Source organism: Hordeum vulgare, chromosome 7H (genome assembly GCF_904849725.1).
Source record: "Hordeum vulgare subsp. vulgare chromosome 7H, MorexV3_pseudomolecules_assembly, whole genome shotgun sequence".
Classification (NCBI taxonomy): Eukaryota; Viridiplantae; Streptophyta; class Magnoliopsida; order Poales; family Poaceae; genus Hordeum; species Hordeum vulgare.
Window position 1 is genome coordinate 541,234,408 of NC_058524.1, and position 14,769 is coordinate 541,249,176.

Below are 14,769 nucleotides of genomic sequence, written 5' to 3' on the forward strand. Positions count from 1 at the left end.
CCGAAGATGACATTAATCACCGCTTCAGCGCCCGTCGTCAGATGCCGCCGTTAGCCCGTTGGTTCACCGGCTCCCGAGGCGACGCCATTAATGGAGGCCCTGTCGTCAGAGCCTAGTCGCGTCGGTTCCCGAGACCGTCGCCGCTGGCCCGTTGGTTCGACGGCTCCTGAGACGACGCGCATTCACTCCGGGGGAGTTACGCCGGCCAGCTGCCCCGTCGCCTCCCCTCCCGTCGCTGCGCTATATATACCCGTCGTCCCGCGGCTCGTCGGCACACCCGTCGCTCCCCTGCTCTCCTTCTCTCCCCCGCTCTTCGTCGTCTCGCCGCTGGTCTCCGTCGTCCCGACGTTCTCTTCCGCCCTCCCCCGTTCTCCGACGTCCCGACGATGGATCATGCCGGCGGCAGCAGCTCCGGTGGCGGCGGTGCGCCGGAGAGCAACTGGCCCCAGAGCCTCGACAAGCCTCTGACGCAGGAGCTGTACAACTTCGGCCTCCTCGTCCCGTCGGGGTGCCGTCTTGCAAAACCGTGGAGGATTTGCAAGGACGGCTATCCGACACTGGACAACCCCGCGACATCGGAGCAGCTTCGGGTCCACCCCGGCGGCCGCTACAACACCCGCGGCCGGCACGCCTATTGGGACGGGAAAAACTACAACGACATCATCAGGCGTTACCGGCAGGCGGCGGCGGCAGGCGGTGCCGAGGGCATCCCGCGTCGCCGTAGGGCGGCGATCCCCCACCCACCTCCGGCGGCCCCAGTGGTGGCCCCGCCTGTCCCGGCGGAGTACGAGGTGCCGCCGGAGCAGTTCGTCCTCCGCGAGGACGGCGACCCCGACGACTCGCCGGGGCTACTAGTCGCCATGCGGGCGTCGCAGGCGACGGCGGCAGCGGCCACGGCGGCGAGGGAAGAGGCGGAGATCGCAGCGACAATCCAGGCGACGGCGGCAGCGGCGGCAGTGGGGCAAACCCGCCACTCGTCGGCGATGACGACGACGTCGAGTGGGACGCCCTCGCCAACAGCTCCGAACACGACGACGGTGGGGATGGCAACGGCGCGGTGGACGGGCCCGCCGTCGTCTACCTGGACTCCGATTAGATTAGGATTTTTAGAATTTAGTAATGTTTAATTAAATTTTATTTTTAGTTTTTTAATTATGTTCGAATGTAATCGGGAACTATGAAATTTTATCTAAGTTTATTATGAATCTAAATTCAGTGTTTACATTGTTATTATTATTATTATTTATTTGAAATATTTAAATTGTTTACATTAGTTTACTAAATATTTAAATTTTATCTAATATATAAATTTTACAAAAATAAAAAAAAACAAAAATAAATAACTTATAATATTTCTTAAACGATATAAACATTCATGAAATTATATTATGACGTAAAAATTTCTTAAACGATATAAACATTCATGAAATTATATTAAATAATTTTTTTCTCAAATAATATATAAATAACTTATGATTTTTCTTAAACGATATAAAACCGTAAAATATTACCCAACTTTTGCCGGCACCGGAGAATGGACATGCAATGATGCCACGCAAAATTTCGACGAAATCGGAGACCAAACGCAAGTTGCGTCACGTCCGGCATTCCGGTTTTTGATCTAAAAACCATAAAAAAGCATGGATTGTCAAAAAATTCTAAAATGTAACGTGCCGCCTTGTGAAGTTCATCGTGAAACGTGGAAAAAAAATAAAAAAATTCATAAAGGGTAGTTGCAAGATGACGTTGTAGCACCCCTTCCGTCCATACCGACACCCATGGGTTGCACATCAAGTACATGGATGCATTTATGAAATTCACCCAACTTTTGCCGGCACCTGAGAATGCACATGCAATGATGCCAGGCAAAATTTCGACGAAATCGGAGACCAAAAGCACGTTGCGTCACGTCCGGCATCTGTTTTTGCCGGTTTTTGAATGGAAATTCATAAAAAAAACACGGATTGTCAGAAAATTCTAAAATTTGACGTGCCGCCTTGTGAATTTCATCGTGAAGCGTGGAAAAAAATGAAAAAATTTCATGAAGGGTAGTTGCAAGATGGCGTTGTAGCACCCCTTCCGTTCATACCGACACCCATGGGTTGCACATGAAGTACATGCATGCATTCATGAAATTCACCTAACTTTTGCCGGCACCTGAGAATGCACATGCAATGATGCCACGCAAAATTTCGACGAAACCGGAAACCAAACGCATGTTGCGTCACGTCGGGCATCTGTTTTTACTAGTTTTTAAATGGAAATTCATAAAAAAAGCACGGGGTGTCAGAAAATTCTAAAATTTGACGTGTCGCCTTATGAAGTTCATCGTGAAGCGTGAAAAAAAAATGAAATTTTTTCATGAAGGGTAGTTGCAAGATGGCGTTGGAGCACCCCTTCCGTCCATACCGACATCCATGGGTTGCACATGAAGTACATGCATGTATTCATGAAATTTACCTAATTTTTGCCGGCACCTGAGAATGCACATGCAATAATGCCACGCAAAATTTTGACGCAATCGGAGACCAAACGCACGTCGCGTCACGTCCGACATCTGTTTTTGCCGGTTTTTGAATGGAAATTCATAAAAAAAACACGGATTGTCAGAAAATTCTAAAATTTGACGTGCGCCTTGTGAAGTTCATCGTGAAGCGTGGAAAAAAATGAATTTTTTTCATGAAGGTAGTTGCAAGATGGCGTTGTAGCACCCATTCCGTCCATACCGACACCCATGGGTTGCACATGAAGTACATGCATGCATTCATGAAATTCACCCAACTTTTGCCGGCTCCTCAGAATGCACTTAGAATGATGCCACGCAAAATTTCGACAAAATCGAAGACCAAACGCATGTTGCGTCACGTCCGGCATCTCTTTTTGCCGGTTTTTGAATGGAAATTCATAAAAAAGCACGGATTGTCAGAAAATTCTAAAATTTGACGTGCCGCCTTGTGAAGTTCATTGTGAAGCGTGGAAAAAATGATATTTTTTCATGAAGGGTAGTTGCAAGATGGCGTTGGAGCACCCCTTCCGTCCATACCGACACCAATGGGTTGCACATGAAGTATATGCATGCATTCATGAAATTCACCCAACTTTTGACGGCACCTGAGAATGCACATATAATGATGGTACGCAAAATTTCGACGAAATCGGAGACCAAACGCACGTTGCGTCACGTCCGGCATCTGTTTTTGCTGATTTTGGAATGGAAATTCATAAAAAAAGCACGGATTGTTAGAAAATTCTAAAATTTGACGTGCCGCCTTGTGAAGTTCATCGTGAAGCGTGAAAAAAAAATGAAATTTTTTCATGAAAGGGACTTGCAAATTCATATGGAAAGATTTCATGTAGGAGACTTGCAAATATTCATATGGGAAAAAAAATAAAAAAATACACCCGACGTCGTCATATTGTTTTCCCACGACGGCAGTATTAGCGATGTTGCATACCCTAGCCACATCGACGTGATCTCGCCGCCGTCGCGCCCCCAACACCTCGCTCTGCACCCGACGTGATCTCGCCACCCCCTCTCCCCCAACGCCTAGCCGTACACCGATGTGATCTCGCCGCCCTCCATCCCTCCCGACACCGCGCCATCATAACTCCGTCACCGTGGACGTCACCGTCCGTGCGCGCGTCGCCGTCCATCACCGTCACCATCCGTCCGCCGTCGGTCGTCACCGTCCGTCCGCCGTCGTCCTTCACCGTCCGTCGCCGTTGGCCTTAACCGTACGTCAGTGCGTCGCCGCGGCCTTCACCGTTCGTCCGTCCGTTCTTCCTTTATCGACATTATAATTGGGTAAGTATGTTTGTAATGTTCATGTTATTATTGAAATATCAAATAAATTGCATCGTACGTGACAAATTGTTTAAGTTATGAAGGATGGAAATCGACGGTGTGATTCCATGTTCTGTTGAGAAGTGGGTTAGTCTTGTTGATAAACTTTCAGCAAGTCAAAAATTAAAACGGATTTGCAAGGCATGTTACAAATGCCGTCCATTAAGATGCGTGAATTTTTACTTCACTTTTTAATCCAAGGCTACAATCGCCATAACAAAACATTCATGGTTTAAGAGTCATCTGGTAGTAAAGGCCTTATTTCAATAGGGCATGATGACGTGTTATCTATTTTTGGATTGAAAAATCAAGGAGTTGATGTAGTTGGTTTTATTAGAACACAAGGACAGAAAAGTATGAAAAGAATACCAACTAATTTTGTGGACACAAAAAAGGGTAAGATCATGATTGATGATCTTATCAATAAAATTGTGAAGAATGATGACACGGATGATGACTTTGTCCGGATGACGTTTCTAGTTTTGTTGGGAACAGTAATCGCACTAGTCTTCCATGAATATATTCCGAAGGAATATTATGCCTTAGTTAAGGACAAAAGGATGATAAGTAAGTTCAACTGGAACGAGTTTACTTTGAAATTCTTTCTTTCGGAGATTGGAAAGGTTCTAGAGGATGACCGTGTGAGGGAGTGGCCACTGGAAACCTTGCCCTTTTGCAGGTATATATTATTCGATTTATTACTCACGTATTGTTAGTGAGTACAACCGCAGTATGATATATATTATTTAAATTATTTGGTGTATTGCAGTATGCCTATTGGGAGAAAGTACAACCAATTATAGGTCCAAAATATGATCCGTTGTCACTTATGAGCTCCTTGATGAGGAACTGGACGGAACCTGTCGCGGAGAAAAGAGACAAATACGACTATGATTATGGTCGTGGTGTTGGAATGGTAATCCATATTCTCTAAATTTATTTTTAATGTTACATTTCCATGGTTTGACTTATTGTCTAAATTAGATGTATAATTATCGATCTCTAATTATTGTTTTTTAGATTGATGACAATATTACATATGAGTATAGGGTGAAAAAAATTGCTCAAGAACAAGCTAAAAAAAATAAAAAATCAAGTACTAAAAAATCTGCTGTTAGTGGAAAGAAGAAAGAGAGCAACACATTAGAGGCTTCCACGAGTAATGTTATGGACCGCATTTGGCATGAGCTGAAGGAAATACGCAAGGAAATGCGTCGCTTGCGAGAGTTATGCCACGGGTAACGACGCACCACTATTTTACTATCGTGCATAATGTATTTCATTGACTTAAATAACTCTTGTTAATAAATATTTTTTTAGAGGATGATTGAGAAAATGAACAAAACCGTGTGTTCTATAGAACCGGTAACATGGAGGAAGAAGAAGAGAATCTATATGGTGACATTAGTGAATCTACAAATGATGGTGCATTTGGTCATAAGGAGTTTGTTTATCAGTCTTATAAGAACAACTATCGCACACCTTCTCAAGGTAAAATTAATAAGCAAAAGGACGATGACGAAGGTAATGTACCTTATTATTGCACTTCAGAATATCTGAATAGTTTCAAGGATGATTGGACTGATCCTATCGAAGTACCTGAGGTATCACATGAGAAGGCGGTCACGTCTTTAGATACAAATGAAATTTCATCACATGAATCGGGTCATTACAATGGAGTAGATGAGCAAGTGGAAAAGGGGATTGACAAACGTAAACGCACTGCATCAAGAGCCATAAAGTCTCCTTTTGTTGTTGTTAAACCCATCAAGCGTGCAAAACGTTCTGCCAAGGCGAGTAAGATTGTTATGAATCAATATTGTTTTCGTAGAACAAAGTTTATTGTAGAGTTACGCTTACTAATTTTAATTTGTGATTTGCAGAATTGTTTAATAAAGTAGATGGTAAGAAAAATAGTGCTGACGTCGATGTAATAAAATCGAGTGTTATGTTTGTACGTGCATGTGAGCGCTCAAAGAAACATAAAGCTACACAAATTTTCAATGATGGTGTGACCGACGCTTTGACTGCAGAGAGAGCTTGTTAGATTCTTAACCGCCAATGGATAAGCGGCGATGTAAGTTATTTATATTTTTAACATTATATTTGACAGCAAAGTACAATTATTACATTTGTTATATTATTTTCAGCTTATGAATGCGTACTCATATTTTTTGTTGGAGGAAGCTAAAGACGAACGTCACATAATACCTACTTGAAGGGTGACGTGGCTGCTTGAATATAGAAAGGATAAAAATGTAAACGGTAATGAGTATCAAAAAGTGTCAAATTCTAATGAATCCGTAAATAGGTGTATGAATGAGTATTTCAAAGCACCTAAGGTATGTTCTTGTGGTTGTAATGTATACAAATAATGCACTACTATTAAAAATGTTGCATTGATCTAGTTAATATTTTCTTTTTTTTTCTTTATGCAGACTTATATGGCTCTCAACAAGGATAACACCCATTGGGTTACGGTCGTCATGCATAAGGAAAAGGAAGAGTTCCAGGTTCTAGACTCGTTGATGGGAAAAGAACTTGACAGTACAACTAGAAAACTCGTTGAGGACTTGGTAGGTTTTAATACATATTTGCATTGCGGAACCATCGTGTGTTTACATTATTTATTGAAAGTTTCTTGTGTTTTATTGCTATTTTTAGAAAAGAGGAATTGGAGTAGATATTGCAGAAGCAAATACAACCGGATCTGTGCAGTATCCGGATGTATCCACATGGCCTATTAAAACCTACGACATGCCTCAACAAGAAGAAGGGTGAGTATGTAGTTGAATATAACGTTGATGTATTATATGTGTGTGATGCATAATTATTTATTGTTAATTACATGTATCAGGAACTCATGTGGATTATTTGTTCTTCATTGCTTTAAAAATTGGAATGGCGATACATGGGATCGATCTTTTTCACAGGTACAAAACTAATATTAGTACTCTTTACTATGAACACTTATAGTGGACTAAAATAATTTGAGTGTTGCTTTGCAGAGATCAATTGATGATGCGAGGGAGCTAATGATAGCGCAATTGATTTTTTCTTTGAAGAACACACTTGGGGAAATTAAAGACAAAGTTATTAGGATTGCAAGGAGAAAGAAATAGATGACATTAGAGGAGATTCATGGGTATTTGAGTTTACTATGGGACTAGATGATTTTATCATATTTTGTATTTAAACATTTTATATAGTTTTAGTAATATATAAATATTACGTTGTTGTTGAAAATTCTATCAACTGAGCTATGTTGTGGTGCATACAGTCGGCGAGGCGTTTTCTGCGTTCCGGTGGCGTCGGGACATGCAGCCGGCGCGACGGGTTTAGCCCGAAAAACGACGGGATCAACGGCCCCGCGTGACGTCGGCGCATGCAGTCCCCGCGACGTCTTTTTTGCACGAAAAAACCACCGGGCATCTGCGTTCTCGTGGCGTCGGGGGACGGAGTCGGCGCGACGTTTTTTGCCCAGAAAACGACGGGGTCAGCGGCCCCGCGTTGACGTCGTCGCATGTAGTCGGCGCGACGGGGTTAACTGCTCCCGCGTGACGTCGACGCATGCGGTCGACGCGACGAGGTTTCACCCAGAACACACAGCGCCGTCATGGCGTTGGTACATGCATTTTGCATTTTAAAAATAGCACAATCGATGTCGGCTGAAGTGCTCGTAGTATTGTCTTATGTAAAATGAACAACATATAACGTGAAAAACATATACGCATTATCTTAAATAACAAGAAAAACATATACATATTGTCTTATGTAACACAATATTATTGTAGATATAAAAATCTAAAGATTACAATAACACTGCTTCTGTCTTCAAACCCCAATTACTGCATGAAATAAATTATAGGTTATAAGAAAATAATTATCGAAACGAAACAACATAAGTAAAATAACAAACAACATACGTACTTTGGATTTTGGTTGCAAGTGGCCTTGTTATGACCTGGAAGTCTGCATAGTCTACATAGACGTCCGCTTTTCTCATCAAATGCTTTTGGTCTTCCATTTTTGGTCACCTCAGGAACATTCTTACCCTGATCTCTAATATTCTGTTTAGGTGCCCCTTTGGTGGACACCTTCACTGGATCACGAATAAGAATATGATTCTGCTTAGGCTGAAATTCATCATTACTCACAAAGCTTTGCTGACTGGGTTCTTCATTATTCAAGATGTCCTTATTCGCTATAACTTGTTTCATTGCTGCCAGCATCTTGTCGAATAAGAATGGGTTATGACATGCGATATGAGCAGCTTCTGCAGATACACTGCTCAACGTACTATATCTAGCTCTGGCCTCCTTACCCGTCCAACCCCATGAAAACAGATTGATGGTGCGCCTCACGGGCAATCCAGATCTTGCTTTCTTCGTGAACCGTCGTAGGATACAACACTTAGGTATTGCAGGTAAGTTGAGTGCATTCAAAACATGAAGAATATGCTTGCAAGGAAGGCCTTTGCGAGTCATACTTCGACAACTACACTTTATAGTTTCTGCAGAGTTACCTGGTGCGTAGTCCACATTAAACCTATGATCCCTGTTATTTTTCCAAGCAACCACGAATCTGTGACTGTCTGCTCCTCTTAATCTATCAATTACCTCAAGCTGATGTACCTTTTTTAAATCTTCATGCAAGATGTAAAAGTTTGCCTTCGTGAATGCTTTGGCAGCAAACACCTCAATGGTCTTACACCGAGTCACTACTACCGGTAGAGTCTGTGAGGCCACACAATCGTCATGCGATTCATTCTCGCGTAGGCGCATGATGCAATTATCATAGTGTACAATCATATCAACAATTGTCATACCGTAGTCCAGATGTAGGTGCAGGCATGAGTTCAGGCTCTCGCTCCTCTGATTACTACGTATACCAAGAAATAACCCACCAGACAAATATGATGCAGCCCAAAGCTTCTTCTTCCTGTACATCCTATGGAGCTATGTTTTTGTTTTCTCCGTCTGCCATTTCTGAACAAACGTGGCCCATCTCTCCTTGAAAACTGCATGTGTGGTGGCGTAGTACAAGAGTGACCTGAATTCCTTCAATGACTTGTGATGGAGGTGTTTCTGCATGTTTTTTTAATATGCCATTGTAGTGCCCCAAGTGTAAACCTTGCCATATTTGGAACCTATTGCATGTGGGTCCACCTTGTCTTGGATATGATGATGTCATTTTGTGCCTATGATTTCATGTGTCACTTTGTGTTCTTCTTTTGCATGCATGCATCCATGCCATGCCATGCCTTGTATGACTTGCATCTATTCCTTGCCATGTCTTTGTGTGGAGACTTGTGATCATGTGATGTGTGACTTGTGTGGAGTGAAGCATGTGTTAGCCAGTGCTAAGTTTTCAAAACAAACCACCTTCACTCCCTCTCTATTTTCCCCTATGTAAAATTTCACCTCTTCCTTTCCCCTTTTAAAAAAATGCCCATGTTTTAGCTAAAATTGTGGTGGATGAGAGATGTGTATTGCTGGTTTGGAATGGGTGTTTAAAGGTGCATAAAAATTACAAACAAATCAAACTAATGCTGTTTTGTAAAATATCTACGTGCTCCTAAATTCTTGTTCTTATTTTTATTAAGTAGGATTTGATTTTCCAAGTCCAGGGATGTGCTTGTGATATTTTTATCACTTGTATACACCCATGGGCTTTTCTTTCTTCCCTAATTATTTCTGTAAATAGGAAACCAAAGGAAATGGTTTTTCCCTTATCTGCGCCCTCGTGGGCTGGCTCCCGCGCAGGCGTGGCCCAACTCTCCGTCCCTCACACGCACAGGGCCCAGCGCGCGACCTCCTTCCTCTTCCGACGCCGTGCCCTCCCAACGCGCACGCTTTCCGTCAGCATCAGAGAGAGAGAGCGAGCACACCGTGAGGTCTCACGGACGTCGAGGTCCCCCCCCTTATAACACGTTGGCGTCCGTGACCTCTTCCTCTCCTAGAGTTCCTCCTTCTCTCCCATCTCGCGCCGCCACCATCTCTTTCCCCATCTCTCTCCCCTCTCGTCTGTCAGGTAAGTCCCTGGTAGGAGCAGCAGAGAGAGGTAGAAGGCCACCACCGGCGTCCGCCGCGCCCCCGTCTCCGTTCGCCGCCGTCGCCATGTCCGGGAGCTCGGGATGGATCCCCACGATCCATTCCCGGCGCTAGGAGCCCCGGGGATCGACTGCATCGACGACCCCGAGCTTGTGAAGGGCGCGCCCACGGTGTCCTTGTTGGGGAACGTCGCATGGGAAACAAAAAATTTCCTACGCGCACGAAGACCTATCATGGTGATGTCCATCTACGAGAGGGGATGAGTGATCTACGTACCCTTGTAGATCGTACAGCAGAAGCGTTAGTGAACGCGGTTGATGTAGTGGAACGTCCTCACGTCCCTCGATCCGCCCCGCGAACAATCCCGCGATCAGTCCCACGATCTAGTACCGAACGGACGACACCTCCGCGTTCAGCACACGTACAGCTCGACGGTGATCTCGGCCTTCTTGATCCAGCAAGAGAGACGGAGAGGTAGAAGAGTTCTCCGGCAGCGTGACGGCGCTCCGGAGGTTGGTGATGACCTTGTCTCAGCAGGGCTCCGCCCGAGCTCCGCAAAAACGCGATCTAGAGGAAAAACCGTGGAGGTATGTGGTCGGGCTGCCGTGGAAAAGTCGTCTCAAATCAGCCCCAATACCTCCGTATATATAGGTGGGAGGGAGGGGACCTTGCCTTGGGGCTCAAGGAGCGCCAAGGGGGTCGGCCGAGTCCAAGGGGGGAAGGCCCCCCCCAAACCGAGTTGGACTTGGTTTGGTGGGTGGGAGTCCTTCCCTTCCTTCCCACCTCCCTTTTTTTTCTTTCTCTTTGATTTTCCTTTGTATGGCGCATAGGGCCCTTTTGGGCTGTCCCACCAGCCCACTAAGGGCTGGTGCGCCACCCTCATGGCCTATGGGCTTCCCCGGGGTGGGTTGCCCCCCGGTGAACTCCCGGAACCCATTCGTCATTCCCGGTAACTCCGAAAACCTTCCGGTAATCAAATGAGGTCATCCTATATATCAATCTTCGTTTCCGGACCATTACAGAAACCCTCGTGACGTCCGTGATCTCATCCGGGACTCCGAACAACATTCGGTAACCAACCATATAACTCATATACGCATAAAACAACGTCGAACCTTAAGTGTGCAGACCCTGCGGGTTCGAGAACTATGTAGACATGACCCGAGAAACTCCTCGGTCAATATCCAATAGCGGGACCTGGATGCCCATATTGGATCCTACATATTCTACGAAGATCTTATCGTTTGAACCTCAGTGCCAAGGATTCGTATAATCCCGTATGTCATTCCCTTTGTCCTTCGGTATGTTACTTGCCCGAGATTCGATCGTCAGTATCCGCATACCTATTTCAATCTCGTTTACCGGCAAGTCTCTTTACTCGTTCCGTAATACAAGATCCCGTAACTTACACTAAGTCACATTGCTTGCAAGGCTTGTGTGTGATGTTGTATTACCGAGTGGGCCCCGAGATACCTCTCCGTCACACGGAGTGACAAATCCCAGTCTCGATCCATACTAACTCAACGAACACCTTCGGAGATACCTGTAGAGCATCTTTATAGTCACCCAGTTACGTTGCGACGTTTGATACACACAAAGCATTCCTCCGGTGTCCGTGAGTTATATGATCTCATGGTCATAGGAACAAATACTTGACACGCAGAAAATAGTAGCAACAAAATGACACGATCAACATGCTACGTCTATTAGATTGGGTCTAGTCCATCACATGATTCTCCTAATGATGTGATCCCGTTATCAAGTGACAACACTTGCCTATGGCCAGGAAACCTTGACCATCTTTGATCAACGAGCTAGTCAACTAGAGGCTTACTAGGGACAATGTTTTGTCTATGCATCCACACAAGTATTGTGTTTCCAATCAATACAATTATAGCATGGATAATAAACGATTATCATGAACTAAGAAATATAATAATAACTAATTTATTATTTCCTCTAGGGCATATTTTCAACAGTCTCCCACTTGCACTAGAGTCAATAATCTAGTTCACATCACCATCTGATTCCAACGAATCCAACACCCATATAGTTATGGGGTCTGATCACGTCTTGCTCGTGAGAGAGGTTTTAGTCAACGGTTCTGAAACTTTCAGATCCGTGCGTTCTTTACAAATCTTTATGTCATCTTATAGATGCTGCTACTACGTGCTATTCGGAAATGCTCCAAATATCTACTCTACTATACGAATCCGTTTCACTACTCATAGTTATTCGGATTAGTGTCAAAGCTTGCATCGACGTAACCCTTTACGACGAACTCTTTAACCACCTCCATAATCGAGAAAAATTCCTTAGTCCATTAGTTACTAAGGATAAATTTTGACCGCTGCTAGTGATTCAATCATGAATCACTCTCTGTACCTCTCAACATACTTTGAGTCAAGGCACACATCAGGTGCGGTACACAACATGGCATACTTTAGATTCTACGGCTAAGGCATAGAAGACGACCTTCGTCTATTCTCTTTATTCTGTCGGGGTCGGGTTTTGAGTCTTACTCAAAATTCACACCTCATAACGCAACCAAGAACTCCTTCTTTGCTGATCTATTTTGAACTCCTTCAAAAACTTGTCAAGGCATGCATCTTGTTGAAACTTCCATTAAGCGCTTTCGATCTATCTCCATAGATCTTTGATGCTCAACGTTCAAGTAGCTCAATCCAGGTATTCCTTTGAAAACTCCTTTCAAACAACCTTGTATGCTTTACAGAAATTCTACATTACTTCTGATCCACAATATGTCAACCACATATACTTATCAGAAATTCTATAGTGCTCCCACTCACTTCTTTGGAAATACAAGTTTCTCATAAACCTTGTACAAACCCAAAATCTTTGATCATCTCATCAAAGTGTATATTCCAACTCCGAGATGCTTGCACCAGTCCATTGAAGGATCACTGGAGCTTGCATACTTGCTAGTATCTTTAGGATCGACAAAACCTTCTGGTTGTATCACATACAATGTTTGCTCAAGGAAACCGTCGAGAAAACAATGTTTTGACATCCTACGTGCAATATTTCATAAATAATGCATCAACAACTAACATAATTCTAACAGACCTTTAGCATCGCTACGAGTGAGAAAGTCTCATCATAGTCAACTGTTTGATCTTGTCGAAAACATCTTTGCGACAAGTCGAGCTTTTCTTAATAGTGACTTATCACCATCATCGTCTGTCTTCTTTTAAAGATCCATTTTACTCAATAGTCCTATGACCATCAAGTAGTTCTACCAAAGTCTACACTTTGTTTTCACACATGGATCCTCTCTCGGATTTCATGGCTTCCAGCCATTTGTCGAAATCTGGGCCCACCATTGCTTTCTCCATAACTCGTAGGTTCACTGTTGCTCAACAACATGACCTCCAAGACAGGGTTACCGTACTACTCTGCAGCAGTACGCGACCTTGTCGACCTACGAGGTTTGTAGTAACTTGATTCGAAGCTCAATGATCATCATCATCAGCTTCCACTTCAATTGGTGTAGGTGCCACATGAACAACTTCCTGCGCCCTGCTACACACTGGTCAAAGTGATGGTTCAATAACCTCATCAAGTTTTACCACCCTCCCACTGAATTCTTTCGAGAGAAAACTTTCCTCGAGAAAGGATCCGTTTCTAGAAACAAACACTTTGCTTTCGGATCTGAGATAGGAGATGTACCCAACTGTTTTGGATATCCTATGAAGATGCATTTATCCGCTTTGGGTTCGAGCTTATCAGACTGAAACTTTTTCACGTAAGTATCGAAGCCCCAAACTTTCAAGAAACGACAGTTTAGATTTCTCTAAACCTCTGTCTATACTGTGTCATCTCAACGGAAATACGCTGTGCCCTATTTAAAGTGAGTGCGGTTGTCTCTAATGCATAACCCATAAACGATAGTGGTAATTCGATAAGAGACATCATAGCATGCACCATACCAAATAGTGCATGGCTATGATGTTCACACACATCATCACACTATGATGTTCTAGGTGGCATGAACTGCGAAACAATTTCCACATTGTCTTAACTGCGTACCAAAACTCGTAACTCAGATATTCATTTCTATGATCATATCGTAGACAGTTTATCCTCTTGTTACGACGAACTTCACTCCGAAACAGAATTGAACTTTTCAATATTTCAGACTTGTGATTCATTAAGTAAATACTCTAGTTACTACTCAAATCATCATTGAAGTAAGAACATAATGATATCCACTGCGTGCCTCAGCACCCATTGGACTGCATACATCAAAATGTATCACTTCCAACAAGTTACTATCTTGTTTCATCTCAATGAAAACAAGGCCTTGCTCATGTGGTATGATTTGCATGTCACTAGTGATTCGAAATCAGGTGAGTACAAAGATCCATCAGCATGGAGCCTCTTCATGCAATTTATACTAACATGACTCAAGCGGCAGTGCCACAAGTAAGTGGTACTATCATCATTAACTCGTATCTTTTGGCACCAATATTGTGAACATGTGTAACACTACAATCAAGATTCAATAAACCATTGAAGGTGATTATTCAAGCAAATAGAGTAACCATTATTCTCTTTGAATGAATAATCGTATTGCAATAAACACGATCCAATCATGTTCATGCTTAACGCAAGCACCAAATAACAATTATTTAGGTTTAACACCAATCCCGATGGTAGAGGGAGCGTGCGACGTTTGATCATATCAACCTTGGAAACACTTCCAACACGTATCGTCACCTCGCCTTTAGCTAGTCTCCGTTTATGCCGTAGTTTTCATTTCGCGTTACTAATCACTTAGCAACCGAACCGGTATCCAATACCCTCGTGCTACTAGGAGTACTAGTAAAGTACACATCAACATTATGTATA

At 43.4% G+C, this 14,769-nt stretch overlaps 1 pseudogene; it reads left to right on the forward strand.

Moving 5' to 3' along the window:
- The first annotated feature begins 386 nt into the window (after window positions 1–386).
- On the forward strand, window positions 387–6,966 carry LOC123409241 (annotated as a pseudogene).
- Window positions 6,967–14,769: the final 7,803 nt, after the last annotated feature.